This window comes from Erpetoichthys calabaricus, chromosome 11 (genome assembly GCF_900747795.2).
Source record: "Erpetoichthys calabaricus chromosome 11, fErpCal1.3, whole genome shotgun sequence".
Lineage (NCBI taxonomy): Eukaryota > Metazoa > Chordata > Cladistia > Polypteriformes > Polypteridae > Erpetoichthys > Erpetoichthys calabaricus.
In genome coordinates, this window is record NC_041404.2 from 71,694,310 (window position 1) to 71,709,712 (window position 15,403).

Consider the following 15,403-nt stretch of genomic DNA (forward strand, 5'->3'; position numbering starts at 1 on the left):
GATACATTCTTACTTGTTGTGGTACTGGTGATGGGTGAACTGTTGTATGATTGGTCATATAAGTAAGAATTTCACCATATTCTGTACATGTGGCAATACTACCAGTACTACAGTACTAAAATCATTTGTATTATTGAAGGATGCCTGAGTCCCTGGTGGAAGGACATGTGAACACATTGAAATCACTCAAACTCCACACAGACAATTTCAGTAATTTACTGAGTCTCAGCCCCTGGTATCCTTTTTGGTTTTTCAGAAATTATCAAAGGGGAGGGGTTAAGCCAATGCGTTATGTACAGTGGGCCCTTGCCAATCCATTATATTCAAAAGATTAAAATGCACAGCACACTTTAAAGTTAAAAATATAGATATTGTAAACCAGCTTTAAATGTAAGACAGCCTCACTCAGTGATGAGAAGTGTTTGTAACTCCTGCGAGTGGGAATCCAAGGTGACATTTACCAAACTTGCTGTAAAAGTGAAAACGCAACGATGGTCAAAGTCCTTTGGCTCTTCTCCGAGGTGACTGAAATCATCAAGCGGGTGGTGACGATATCGGCTTTTTTTTGCAGCCGTAGGTAAAACACATCCAGTGCCGCTGCTGGATCCAATGACATCATTGCGTTACCGGGAAAAGCAACCCCGCCTTTGTCTTGCTATAGGCTGGCGACAAACACCGTGAACACTTTACTGGATTTAGACGACGTCAATCATCACGGGAGGGGCGTGTCTCGGGGGTTTTGGCTAAAATATTAACGACTGTAAAACGGACCTGTGTCTGTTTAGGACGCTTGCATGGGCAGTGGGAAGGAGGTGAGAGTGAAGGAAAAATTTTTGACGAAAAAAGAAGGAAAATTTTATACATTCACTGAGCTGTATTTAGCCAATGCAGAAAATCACATTTGAATGTGTTGCATCCCTGTGTAAGGTAAGGGCGTTATGTGTTTTTGCTGGGTGGGCATCTCTGCGTTTGAACGTTTATTTTCTCTAGAACTGAAGCTTGTTCTTCACTTGTTTATTGCTGTAGATATGTTAGATTGTGTTTTTTTGTGTCTGCATCTGGATGTCCGCGTTACATTAGCCCGAGTGTCCTCTGCATTTGCCCGCTGCCTTACCGGGGCGTCGCGTCCTGCTGCAACTTTGGTGCGCTCGACACCTGCGGCTGTCCGCGAGAAGCCCGCGCCGAGTCCTACGATTCCCCGTGTCTTTGGCGAGTGCGCAAAGTCAGCCTTTTTATTTGCTGAGACTAACCCGTTCACTGGAACGTGGAGCCAGGTCACAGAAAAAGATAAAAAGATGTCCAGAGCGTGTTTGGGAAGAGCCAATATCAAAAAAAGTAAAGTGAACCAAACCAAATTACTTTCACGTTCTTTTGTTGATGTATTATGTAAAGAACTTAAGGCTGACCAAGGTTTTTTTTTAATCAATCGTTTTTATATGGCGCCTTTAACAGCGTTTTGTCACAGAGCGATTTACAAAGAATACAAAATTGTACTGTATTTCAAATAAGCTAAATGACAAAATGTAACACAAGATTGCACAAATACATCATAATCACAGGAAACAATATTGTACTGGTAATAGCCCACACATGTCCTTACAGAAAATATAGACAGACAACAGGGAGTAGACTATAATGATGGACAGCAGGACAGCTACAGAACTGTCAGCAAATAAAATGCAAATCTAAAATATAAGAGATGAAAAGGGGCCCTTTTTTTCTCCAAGGTGCTACATCTTTAAAAGGTTCATTTACATTTGAGCTAGTGCCCTAAACAAATATTAAATAAGAAAATCGTTTTTAGACCAGACTGCAAGACAATTCTCAAGTATTTCATTGTGATGTGTTTTTTAAAGGGTATAAGTAACAGGTCAATTGCTAAATCCATCCAGACGTTTTTTCAATATGGCAGACAACATCTTCATATGGCAAGTGTTTGCTATTTTGACCTTGTCTTGTCTTTTGACCTTGTCAAGATCATATGATTGCTATCATAAGCAAGGAAAGTTTTATTCAGTCCATTTTACTTCTTTCTGAGTGGTATGGTGGTGCAGTGATTAGCGCCACTGCCTCGTACCCTAATCTTGACTGAGGCACCATTGGTATGGAGTTTGCCCATTATTTCCTGTGGGGAAATTGTTCTGTAGGTTTTCTTCCTATATCTTTAAGATGTGTTAGGTTAATTAGCCACTTCAAACTAGTCATGTACGAGTGAGTACGTGTGTGTGAGTAGTGTGCTCGGAGATAGACTGGTGCCCGATCCAGGGTTAGTTCCCTCCTCAAAGCCATTGTTTCTGGAGTATTCTTTGTCTTCAAGACCCTGGACTACATTAAGCCACCAAGATAATGGATGAATGAAATGGTTCTTGCTGGGTGCATGGTGATGCAGTGGTAAGCGCTGCTGTCTTTTACCTTCATGGACCTAAGGTCTGTTCCTGGTGTCTTCACTGTTAATGTGGAATTTTTCTGTTCTCCTTGTGACCTAGTTGGGTTTCTTTCTAGTTTTTTTTCCTCACATTCCTAAGACATCTTTGGATGTTAGGCTGATTGATAAATCAAAAATTTGGTCTGGTGTGGGTATACATGAATGTGTGTCTTATGATCCATTGAGATCAGGGTTGGTTCCTGGGTTGCACATGATGCCACATACTATCAGTCAGATCTTTATTTTCATGTATACAGAGTATATATAATACAATGAAATTCTTATTTGAGTGCCCACACAGGATACAACCATCGACTAACAATGGTACAATTAACAGGGCAGTAATGCCACAATACACAGTAATAAATACTGCAGAGCACAAAATACTGTGCATTAGCTAACAACACGAAGTATCATTCAAGGAGAGATTCAAAAATTGTCACGTTTGTGTTTCATTCTGTCTTCTTTATGTTTAACTGACTGGCACATACAGTAGATGCACCATTTTTTGGTATGTCATGATTTAATTTAACATCTTATAGAGTCTGGGGCAGGTTAACAGTGTTGCATTTGTAGGACTGTTTATGATTTTTAATGCATGCCTATGTGCTGTATTAGAGGAGGCTGTGAATGAAAGCGTGGCAGTGTTTTCTGATGTGTACTTTTTATATGAAAACATGGGAAGCATTGTATACAGCAAAAGAAGAACCGAGTTTTAGCATTCACATACAGTGATATAAAATATTGAGCTCTCAAAGAGTATCACATTCAGTGTTCATCACCAGCGTAGGTGTTAATTGTGGTGCCTCTTTGTTTCCGGCAGAGAGAGAGAGAATCCTTGAGAGCAACAATGAGTATAATTACACAAGATTAAAAGAAAATGTTGAGTGACACTGATTACATAAATCAGCATTTCATGAAAACTAAGAAATTCATCAAACAAATTTGGTTATCAACAACTATATTCAAGCTGCAGCTAAAAGTTACTCCGTTCCAATTTTTGGCTCATATTTGGTTTTTTTTCTTTTGGATAGCAAAAATAATTTTGCAAATGATCTAAATCTGATGTAAGCATATACAAATAACTAGCCTGAGTGTGCCCCACAGGTACAAAAATATACCACCATGGACATTAACAACATGCTGTATGTTTTACACTTTAATATTATCTTCCGTGCAGCCTGTTTGTTAATTCTTCAGCTCATGAAGGCAAGGAGTAGAAACAGCAAAGAACTGTAGCTGATGTGTTGAATGCAGTTATCACTGCTGTAAGTGTGTGTAGGAAATGGTGGACACAAGAAGGGATCTGGAACTGTTGGAAGAAAGATGTCGAGGGTGTCATTGCAAAACAGTGGTTTGTTGATTACAAGTGAAAGGAACATTTGATTACTTATGCCAGTATTTGTAAGACTCTTTGAAGAATACCCAGTCAAATAATGCCTAGAACCTGGGCTGTATTGGCTGGTGACAGTCGCCCCAAATGTTTAAGTTCCACATCTTGCTTCCTTTCCTTTGGCACGATGAGTTTGTACTGGCATCCAACTTGATTTGCAACGCAAAAATATGATGAGGGCGGCACGGTGGCGCAGTGTGTAGCGCTGCTGCCTCGCAGTTGGGTGACCTGGAGACCCGGGTTCGCTTCCCAGGTCCTCCCTGCGTGGAGTTTGCATGTTCTCCCCGTGTCTGCGTGGGTTTCCTCCGGGTGCTCCAGTTTCCTCCCACAGTCCAAAGACATGCAGGTTAGGTGGATTGGCGATTCTAAATTGGCCCTAGTGTGTGCTTGGTGTGTGGGTGTGTTTGTGTGTGTCCTGCGGTGGGTTGGCACCCTGCCCGGGATTGGTTCCTGCCTTGTGCCCTGTGTTGGCTGGGATTGGCTCCAGCAGAACCCCGTGACCCTGTGTTCGGATTCAGCGGGTTGGAAAATGGATGGATGGATGGATGGAAAATATGATGAAGGTCTCATTAAAAGTGACATTAAAATAGTTCTAGGCAATTCCAATCAAAGCCTTCAAACACAGGTCTCATTTAAGTCGCATATGTCAGTATCAAATTTTCAGCCACATACGTAAGTGGTCTAAATCTGAGCCACAAACTCCAGACTTCAAATGTTCTTTTGCTGTTCACATTTCCCTAAAATGTTCAGAACTATTTTAAATATGCATTTCAGTGAAAAAAAGTAGAATTGAGCTGCAGTGTGAACATTACTTAATTTGTGTTTAAAAACAATAAGGGTCATTGCTTCATCTGCAGGACGAGGTAGTTTGTTACAAGTTTCCATTGTTGTTTGTGTGCAGAAGTCCTTTGTGGAACCTGTCTTGAATGTTTTCCTTCCCTGAGAAGGTTATTCCTAACTTGATTATGCAGTGTCAGTATTATTTTTTTTTTATATTTTTATTTTATTAATTTTCATTGTAATCATTCCATACAAACAGATCCATTTATAACCCAACAAATTTGAAAACAAATCAAACCCCATCCCTGAGAAGGAGAGCTTAGCTAAAGGAAAATTTCTTTAAGCTTTTTAATAAGGCAACATTAGACAAAAGAAGGGGAGAAGTAAATATCTATATAAATAAGAGATGGAGAAGGGAGTTAAATACAATAATAGTTAATTCTCTTATTCTAAAATAATATTGATTAAATCCTGCCAAGTTTTGAAAAAATTTTGTACAGATCCTCTAACTGAAAATTTGATTTTTTCCAATTTCAAATAATATAAAACATCAGTTTCCCACTGACTTATAAGAGGAGAATTAGGATTCTTCCAATTTAACAAAATAAGTCTGCGTGCCAAGAGTGTAGTGAATGCAATCACCGTTTGTTTGTCCTTCTCCAATTCAAGTCCATCTGGAAGGACACCAAACACAGCTGTTAGTGGGTTAGGAGGGATTGTGATACTAAGGCTGTCTGAGAGGCACTTAAAAATCTTTGTCCAAAATGATGTTAGTTTGGTGCAGGCCCAGAACATGTGACCCAGTGAGGCAGGAGCTTGGTTGCAGCGCTCGCAGGTCGGATCCTGGCCTGGAAACATTTTGGACAGTTTTAAGCGAGACAGATGAGCTCGATATATAATTTTTAGTTGAATAATTCTATGCTTTGCGCATATAGAACTCGAGTGAATTCTCTGCTTTGCTACCTTCCACTCCTTTTCTGATATATTGATTAAGAGATCTTCTTCCCAATGTCCTCTTGGATCTTTGAAAGGTAGGGACTCTAATAAGATTTTATATATTGCGGAAATAGTGTTTGTTTCCTCGGAATTGAGCAGTATTTTTTCCAGCATTGTGGAGGGTGCAAGGTGGGGGAAATCGGGCAATTTCTGTTTAACAAAATTTCTAATTTGAAGATAGTAAAAGAAATGTGTAGCTGGGAGGTTAAATTTTGAACGTAATTGTTCAAAAGATGTAAATATGTTGTCTATATAAAGATCTCTGAGCATTTTAATCCCAAAACTTTTCCAGGTATTAAAAACTGGATATACTTGCGAAGGTTGAAAGAGGTGGTTCCCTTGCAAAGGTGCCACTGATAAAAGATTTTCCATCTTAAAATGCTTCCTAATTTGGTTCCATATTCTGAGTGAGTAAAGCACAATTGGGTTATTAGTATATTTGCGATAACTTTCATTTATTGGAGAGCAAAGCAGGGAATATAAAGAAGTACTACAGGATTTTACTTCTATTGCAGACCAAGCCTGTGTATGTGCATTTATTTGTGTCCAGGTTTTTATGGCTTGTATGTTTGCTGCCCAGTAATAAAACTGAAAATTAGGTAAAGCCATGCCACCTTCTGCCTGAGGTCTTTGTAGGGTCGCTCTTCGGATACGTGGGTGTTTTGAGTTCCAAATGAATGAGGTTATTATTGAATCTAACTTTTTAAAAAACGATTTATTGATATATATTGAAATGTTTTGAAATAAAAAGAGAAGTTTAGGAAGGATATTCATCTTAACAATGTTAATTCTTCCGGCTAGAGTGAGATGAAGGGTTGACCATCTATGCAAGTCTTGCTTAATTTTTTCCATACAGACGCCAAAATTTTGTTGATAAAGAGCTTTATGTTTACTTGTGATATTTACCCCTAGGTATTTAAACTGATCTGCTATGGTAAAAGGTAGGGTGTCTAATTTAATATTATATGCTTGTGAGTTCACTGGAAAGAGTATACTTTTATTCAGATTAATTCTAAGACCAGATATCTTTTGAAATTCTGTTAGTGCTGTTAAAACAGCAGGGACAGTGTTTTCTGGGTCCGATATATATAAGACCATATCATCTGCATATAGAGAAATTTTCTGTTCCAGTCCTTCTCTGACAATCCCCTTTATCTGATGAGAATTTCGGCAGTGAACCGCCAGTGGTTCAATAGCGATTGCAAACAACAGTGGCGACAAGGGACATCCTTGTCTGGTACCACGTTCTAGTTTAAAGTAGTCTGAGCAAATTTTATTAATACAAACTGAAGCTTCTGGACTGGTATACAGTAGTTTAATCCAAGCACAAATATTCGGGCCAAACCCAAATTTCTCCAATGCAGTGAAAAGGTAATTCCATTCGATCATGTCAAATGCCTTTTCTGCGTCTAATGATAGTAATATCTCTGGGGTGTTTGATTTTGCTGGTGAATATATAACATTAAACAAGCGTCGGAGATTTGAAGATAGATGTCGGCCTTTAATAAATCCAGTTTGATCTTGTGATATTACCGAGGGCAGCACTTTCTCCATCCTTCTAGCTAGGATTTTTGAGAGTATCTTAACATCATTATTCAGGAGTGAAATTGGTCTATATGATGCACATTGTAACAAGTCCTTATTTTGTTTAGGAAAGACGGTGATTAATGCTTGTCGAAATGTTTGAGGTAGTATTTGGTGGTCTTTAGCTTCTGTAAATGTTACCAATAAGAGTGGAGCTAGCTGAGTGGAGAATTTCTTATAAAACTCTACGGGGTAACCATCAGGGCCTGATGATTTCCCGCTTTGTAGTGACTTTATAGCGTCTAGTAATTCTGTTAGCGTTAGAGGTTTATCTAGTTCCTCAGCACTTAAAGCATCTATTTGTGGTATTTGTGAATTATCCAGAAATGCATTAGATTGCGTGTTGTCTTCTTTGGGCTCAGTGGAATATAAAGACTTATAGTAATCTCTAAATGTGTGCATTATTTTATTATGGTCGATGATTTCTTCTCCATTCTTGTTGGTGATTACTGGTATTGCATTGTGAACTTCTTGTTTATGAATTTGTTGAGCTAAAAGCTTATTAGCTTTTTCTCCGTGTTCATAGTAATGCTGTCTAGACTTATAAATAAGTTGTTCAGTTTCTTTAGTTGTTAAGATGTTAAGTTCTGTATGCAAGGCCTGCCTTTTCCTGTGAAGAGCTTCACTTGGACGCCTGGCTTGTTCTTCATCTATTCTAGTGATTTCATTTCTTAGCTCTGACACTTTCTTGGTTTCTAATTTATTTCTATGGGAAAGATATGAAATAATCTGGCCTCTTAGGAAGGCCTTTAGAGTTTCCCAGAGTGTTCCTGCAGAAACCTCTGTAGACATGTTTGTCTCTAGGAAGAAGCTGATTTGTTTGGATATAAATTCTGTGCAGTTCTCGTCTGCCAATAAAAGAGGGTTAAGACGCCATCTGCGAGGTGAGTACGAGGGGCTTATTGATTTTAGCTCCAAGACTAGAGGGGCATGGTCAGAGATAACAATTGTGTCATATTTGCATAATTTAATTGTAGGCAGGAAATTATTATCTATAAAAAAATAATCAATTCTTGAGTAGCTATAATGCACTGGTGAGTAGAACGAATATGTTCTTGAGTTTGGGTTAAGAAACCTCCAGGGGTCTGATAAGTTGTGATCCTTTAAAAACTGTGTAATTATCTTTGCAGTATTAGATGTCGTCCCCCCTGTCACAGGAGTCCTATCTAAGAGTGGATTTAAAACACAATTAAAGTCCCCAGCCATTATAATTTTATGAGTGTTCACACTGGGAATGGATGCAAATAGATTTTGCATGAATTCCTTATCATCAACATTGGGTGCATAAACATTTATCAAAATCATTTTACTGTTATATAAGTTGCCCATGACCATCACATATCTCCCTTCAGGGTCCGACACTACCTCTGATGCTACAAAAGGAACTGTTCTATGTATGAGAATTCCCACCCCTCTAGTTTTCTTTATAAAGCTAGAATGGAACATTTGGCCAGTCCAGTCTTTTTGTAATCTGAACTGATCCTTGGTTAGTAAGTGGGTCTCCTGTAAAAATACTATTTTAGCGTTTAAGCCTGTTAGGTGAGAGCATACTTTCTTTCTCTTTAATTCGTGATTCAGGCCTTTAACATTCCAGCTCACAAAGTTAACTGTCCCATCATGGAGACATTGATTCTGAGTTTTTAATGTCATTTTATAGTTTTAATTGGTAATATGGCAGTTTTAATCTTAGTTTCAAGATTCCCCAGGAGTTGTTGCATGTTAGCCTGTTGCTGCATTGATATTTATAATTATAAGGATTATAAGAATAGATTAGATATAACCTGCTCTCCTTCTCTCCCCCCTTTATCCCCCCACCCCCCCCATTTTGCCTCCCCACATGAGGCTAGACCCCACTTCGCGATGTTCCAGTCCTCTGACATACGAAGAGACAGAGCACGTCCAAAACAAAACAAACCCCACCCTGCAGCGGCGTTACAGAATTAAAACAGAGATATCTTTTACAGTTAAATCCTTAATACTATCTGCCGAAAATGTTCTCATTAACAATATTTAATCTTGAAATAATCTTCAGCGCTTTTAAGTTAAGATATTAAGGTTAAAAAAAAAAAAAAAAAAAAAAAAAAAACAACCCTGGGAGTGATTTTAAAAACTAGTCTAGGATAAACCTGGTAATTCATACTGTAATAGTATAATGGTAATTGTATAAATAGTAGAACAAGCATTAAACCAAGGGTATGAAGTTAAACAGTCTACTTTAAGGTATAGTAAAATAAAATAAATAAATAAATAAATAAATTAAAAAAAAATAAAATAAAATAAAATAAAAAAAAAAAAGGAAAAGAAATAAAAAAATAAATAAATAAAACGAATCCTACTTTAATCACTTCCACATTTTCACACTCACGTCTATAGCTCTATAACTCTGATTGAAACATAAACATATAACATATAAAGTCCAGATATAAAAAAATTTTAAAAAAAGAGAATAAGAGATGTATAATTATAATACCAGTCTCTTTAAACATGGATCCAGCGATCAGATCATCGGTCTTTCCCGTGCCTTGATAGAATACGGCTCTTTAATTTTAATTAACTTTCAAAAAAAGTGTCGGAAACAGCTTCTTTAATTCTTTTTCAGCTTCTTCTTTGCTGAAGAAAATATAATGTCCGTCTTGAACTTCCACTTTCAGTTTGGCAGGATACAAGAGGCTGTATTTGATATCGGCTTCCCGTAGCATCCTTTTAATGTCGTTGTAGGATCTGCGTTTTGCAGCTGTTGATGGTGAGAAGTCGGGAAAAATACGAATAAGATTATTTTCGAATATAATCTCTTGCTTGTGTCTGAGAAGTGCCATCACATCAAGCTTACATCTTAGTCGTTCGAAGCGGACAATAAAAGACCTAGATTTAAAGGCGCTTGGTATCTTTGTGCGATAAGCCGTGGCTATCTCATTGTCGAGTTTAAAGTCATCTCCAATTATTTTAGACAGTAATTCTACTGCAAATTTCACTGGGCTTGAGCTTTCTCGTTTCTCAGGTATACCCTCAATTCTTATATTATTTCTTCTGCACCCATCCTCCAGGGCTGCAAGTCTGTCTCCAAGTTTTTTGTATTCCGAGTTCGCAGCTGTGGCTTTTTCATCGGCGTTAGATGCCATTTGTTCCGCTGTTTCCACTCGAGCCGTGAGTCCCTGCTTAACGTCTTCCAGCTGGTCTGAAACGTCATTAATATGATCATCAAGCCTTTTCAGTTTGGAGTTAGTTTCTTCAATGTGTTCCACTAATTTCTCCAACATGCCTTTAAAGTTCACGTCGAAACGTTCAAATAGACGCGTTTCCTTATCTTTGTTATCCTTCTTGAGCTCAGTGGCCACCTTCTTAAGATCATTTGTGTTATCTTTCTTAAGCTCATTCATGGCCGTAACCATGGCAGTGGCCAGTGTAGTGTTCATCTCTTTCTGTGTAGCTATCTGTGTAGCTATCTGTGTAGCGATCATCTCTTTCAGTTCGGACAGTTCGCTTCTGCTTTCGTGCTCCGCAAGTGAAAATGCAGCTCCTGTTACAGGCTCGCGATGAGTAGATGAGAGCACGTCCTGCAGAGCCATTTCTAGTCTCGAATGATCCTCTGTAATCGGCGATCCCTCGCGACCTGTATCACTTGCGCCTTCGCTCCCATTTTCACTCTCGACTGGAGACGATACAATGGAGCGGGGCCCCAGGAATTCTGCGCACTCTTCTGCCTGTTCCAGGTCAGTCTCCGTGATGCCATACCTTACACCTGCACTCAGGCCGGAAGTCTGTCCGGACTTCGATGCAGCTTTAAGTTTCTTTTCTGGTTCTTTCTGACTTTTCTTCTTGTTACTCATGCTTGTATATTGTAGTGGAAGTTCCTTGGTCGGGTTAAATACAGGATACCTCTAAATAATATGAAATACGTGGGAAAATAAAGCCGCTGCTAGCGGAGCTCTGCTTCAGACGTCCATCTCCTATAAACGGACCAAACCATACCCAGTGTCAGTGTCAGTATTATTGATCCCATGTGGAACATCACCTATTAATGTGAACATTTGTGTCAACACAAACCCTGAAATCCTATTCAGAGTTTACCTTCCATAGGTTTCTCTCATCTTGTTGTTTGGTGTCATTTAAACGCAGTAATGAAGTAAGCAAGTAACTGTTGTGTTAAATATGGGGCCTCTTCATTCATAGCACCTGCTATATCCATCCATCCATTTTCCAACCCACTGAATCCGAACACAGGGTCACGGGGGTCTGCTGGAGCCAATCCCAGCCAACACAGGGCACAAGGCAGGAACCAATCCTGGGCAGGGTGCCAACCCACCGCAGGACACACACAAACACATCCACACACCAAGCACACACTAGGGCCAATTTAGAATCGCCAATCCACCTAACCAGCATGTCTTTGGACTGTGGGAGGAAACCGGAGCGCCCGGAGGAAACCCACGCAGACACGGGGAGAACATGCAAACTCCACGCAGGGAGGACCCGGGAAGCGAACCCAGGTCCCCAGGTCTCACAACTGCGAGGCAGCAGCGCTACCCACTGCGCCACCGTGCCACCCCACCTGCTATATTGATAGTTTATTTGTAGCCTTTAAGGGCATTGATGGGATATGTTTATGAATAAGAGCAAGCTTTATTTTTCTTCAAGATAATGCAAATATAACAACTGTTCTTATGGCTTGACTTTACAGCTTCATTTCTCTTACATTTTCTGTTTTTGACTTAACTGTGTAAGCAAGGTCCACCTGTTTTGTAGTCAACAGACTTGCAAAGGAAGCAGTAAAATAGGACCTGCTACGTGACTGAAGTTCCATCTCATAAACGCAATAAAGAAAATACCCAATGACTCGGAAACTTGATACCGATACAGCAATTTGAACTTCTTACTGTAATGATTTCAAGTAGATGGTGATCGAAAAAGAACTGCACACTTTCAAAAATGTATTACTCAGTGTCTAAGTATCACAATAACATAATCTTCGCCAGTCTGTAAAGGAACTCTTTTTTCTTAGTCTTACAAATGTTCAATATGCACCCCTAATGCCACATGGCACATGCCAGTCCTTTAGTCTAATTCATCTCAGATCATTTGTAGCATGTCACTGTTGATGGTTGACCACGTTTGAGTACTAAACTCTACCAAAAAAATGAAAGATAACTCTTAAATTTTGCTCATACAGTGCTTTCTACCTATATATCAGAATGTACCAATTTAGAAGCAGAACTGTTTATGCAACTGCAAAGTCAAACATCAAAGCAGAAGTGCAAGAGTGACAACAAAAATGAAGATCATATGTGTACTGTTTTTCAGAATTCTCTTAAGAATCTGTCAGTATTTTCAAATCATAACTTTATCAAGTAATGGGGGATTTGAATATAGGGCTCTTGACCAACAAATGAAAGGGAGAGAGGTAGGTCTTCAAGTCAAAAAGTCACAATTGTGAGTTTTATGTGTTTATTGTTTATGTACATGCTGATAATTGCGGAAGTAACTATTTAACAATATTTTAGCAAAAAAAACAAACATTTTTTGCATGTTTTGGACAAGTGACTGGATAACAGACAGTGCAACATGAATGAGAATGTTTTTTTTTCCCCATGGATGGTTTTCACATCGTTTGCTGCTGTACAGCACTGTTCTCTATTGAGTCCTGCTATGTCATTAACATCTTTATCTCCATTCTTCATGAAAATGTGAGATTTAATTTTTTTCGGCTACCATTCCAAAGTACATGAGGTAAGTAACATATAAAAAAATATATCATTTTTAGGTGGAATATTTCTTTAAAGGGTTTGGAAGTATAGGAACACCTAGTGCTCTTTCTGGGAGGAAGGTTCTCAGGAGTTTTAGATGGTGTTGCTTAACCCAGAGGTGTTTCAAGGAGGTAACCCAGAAGTAGTTCTAGCCCAGTATTAGATGAGTATGGAGTTCGGAGAAGTAGGTGGTGGTAAGAACTTAGATTAGCGGGATGAAGAGAGGGCAAAGACAGTGAGAATGATTAGGAAGTGTTGGAGGGGAATATTTTGTTCTTTGATATATGGTGATTAGGTGCCTGACAAGCTAGTTAAGAGAAATAATCTACTTTATCAAGACCAACCTGTTTCTTCTCTTTCTTTTTATTATATCATTTGCTACCTTTTTTAGTTTGTTTGGTAATTTTTTTGGTTTGGTGGTAACACACAGGCATTCTTGCAGGCCAGAATTTATTAACTATTGGTAAAGAATACTGTGTGAAAAATAAGTCTGTTTAAATTGAAAAATATAATTTAACTAGGGGGCTCTGCCCCCTGCTCACTTCGCTCGCCCACCCCCGGGTTTGGTTTACAAGATATACAATTTAAAGAGAGTGTTATTTTCATGGTAATTGTTACATATGTATTATTTTCACTCTCACTTTAAAACTTTTGTAAAAACAATACTTGTCCTTTATTTCTGACCTCAGGTGTGGTTAAATCTCTTTCTTGCGGGACATATAATGCTGCTCGTGTTGTGAAAGGGGGGCGGCTGAACACACGCTAAGGAGAAGCGGTCAGATCATCTGCTGGCTTGCTGTTGCTGGTGAGCTGTGTGTTCTGCTTGTCACTTGCCATTGTTTTAAGAGCAGGGAGCACATGAAGCGTGTCTGCCAAAAGCATTCCAACAACTGCTAGGTTAGATGTCCGTCAACTTCTTTTAAATGTTGTCTCACTGCCTTGTCTCGCGTGACGTCAAATTGTCTTCCGAGAAGATCAAGTCTTGTCTCCCTCCCAAAATTTTTTTTCATAATAGAAAGGCATTAATATTATCACACTTGATACTAAGGTGGGACTCTGGTGGTATATTTCATTTATTAATATTTTATTACTGCTTATCTATAATCTTGTAGATTTTCATTTTAAACTTATCTTTATAAAGCACCTTTTGATTAAATTCTGCCACACAAGATTTTTTTAATATGGGTTAAAGGCCTAAAATAATTCTGAAGTGATAAAAAAAACAGGTTAAAAATGAATGAATTGTGAGGTTTTTCTGAACCCTGTTTTCTTAAGGAACCTAATTATGACAACTTTCAAGTTAGGGTGGTAGGATTTGTTCACATGTGGTTACTTTGGAGCAAATACCGTTATTGAACTGATGAAAGTGTTTGCTTACAACAATCTGCTTACTGGGTGTATTCTGGCTCAAATTAATATACTTTTTTTGTTAGGGCTATCTTATTCACCTTTCATGAATATTATAAAACTCACCAATATTCAAAACCAACTTAACATACTTAGTTTTAGTAGTCTATCACTTGCTCATGTTAACTGGCAAGTGACGTATATGGCCTAAAGTCTTTGAGTTAACAAAAATAGGTTGCAGAAGAAACAAATTAAATGTTTCATTAAAGTGTGATACACAAACCTGTACATGCATGGCTCTGTAGATATGGAACAGATGGTAATCTGCAGCAAGTAAAACAAAAGAAGGTCCTCTGGGATTTCAAGGAATACTTAGTTGCAGTTCCTTTTGCCATTGATGTTACTTTTCCACCACTGAGACTCTGGAGCCTCCATTTTCTGAGAGATACTGCAACAAGATTCAAGTTTTCATTACCAGATTTCCATTGTGTTTAAGTAAAGCACAAAAGATATTTTTCCTACAAAAATAAAAAGAAAATAACATGCATCCTAATAGTTAATACACATGTTTCTTTGTTTTGATGCATCATATATACCTCTAGTTGTTTGGACTGTTTTCTGTAGTTTGTAAGGAACAGATATTGTAGTAGTAGTAGCGGCAGTAGTATTAATATTATCACACATACGGAGTTCAGTGAAATTCTTACTTGCATGTCTGATCAACATGCAATACGTTACCACTTAGTAACATGCACTTCTGCTGATACGAATGCAAGCAATGGCTCATTATGACTAGCAAGATACTGTTATCTGGGTCCTTTTAGTAGCATTATGTATTGATTGTATCCAACTTTAATGTAGATATGTCTGTACTTTGTCCAAACCTTCCTAGAACTGGATGTCTTCTGGCCTCCTTTGGAAGAAATTTGGGAGAAATTACGCTTCATTTGATGGGATACAGGGGTCAGCAGTATGTGCCAAATGTAAACTTATGTTAAAGAAGGTTAAAGGTATATATCACTTTAAATTAACAGAACTGTATAGCCATCCCACAGAAATCTTTTTAAATTTTTCCGGTTTACACGTATTAGACTTTTTCAAATGCATGTAGCCTGTATTTATTTGTAATTGACATTC

General features: G+C 38.4%; 1 protein-coding gene across 2 annotated transcripts in view; it reads left to right on the top strand.

Moving 5' to 3' along the window:
- Nucleotides 1-728: 728 nt before the first annotated feature.
- Nucleotides 729-15,403, top strand: part of si:ch211-180f4.1 (uncharacterized protein LOC100144405 homolog) — a 65,821-nt gene continuing 51,146 nt past the window's right edge. Inside the window, exon 1 of one of the 2 annotated variants that reach the window (XM_051933490.1) lies at nt 729-812. The gene's annotated coding sequence lies outside the window, so the exon portion shown is untranslated. Of the gene's footprint in view, nt 928-15,403 lie in introns of both variants that reach the window. The other variant, XM_051933489.1, reaches the window with a different exon arrangement.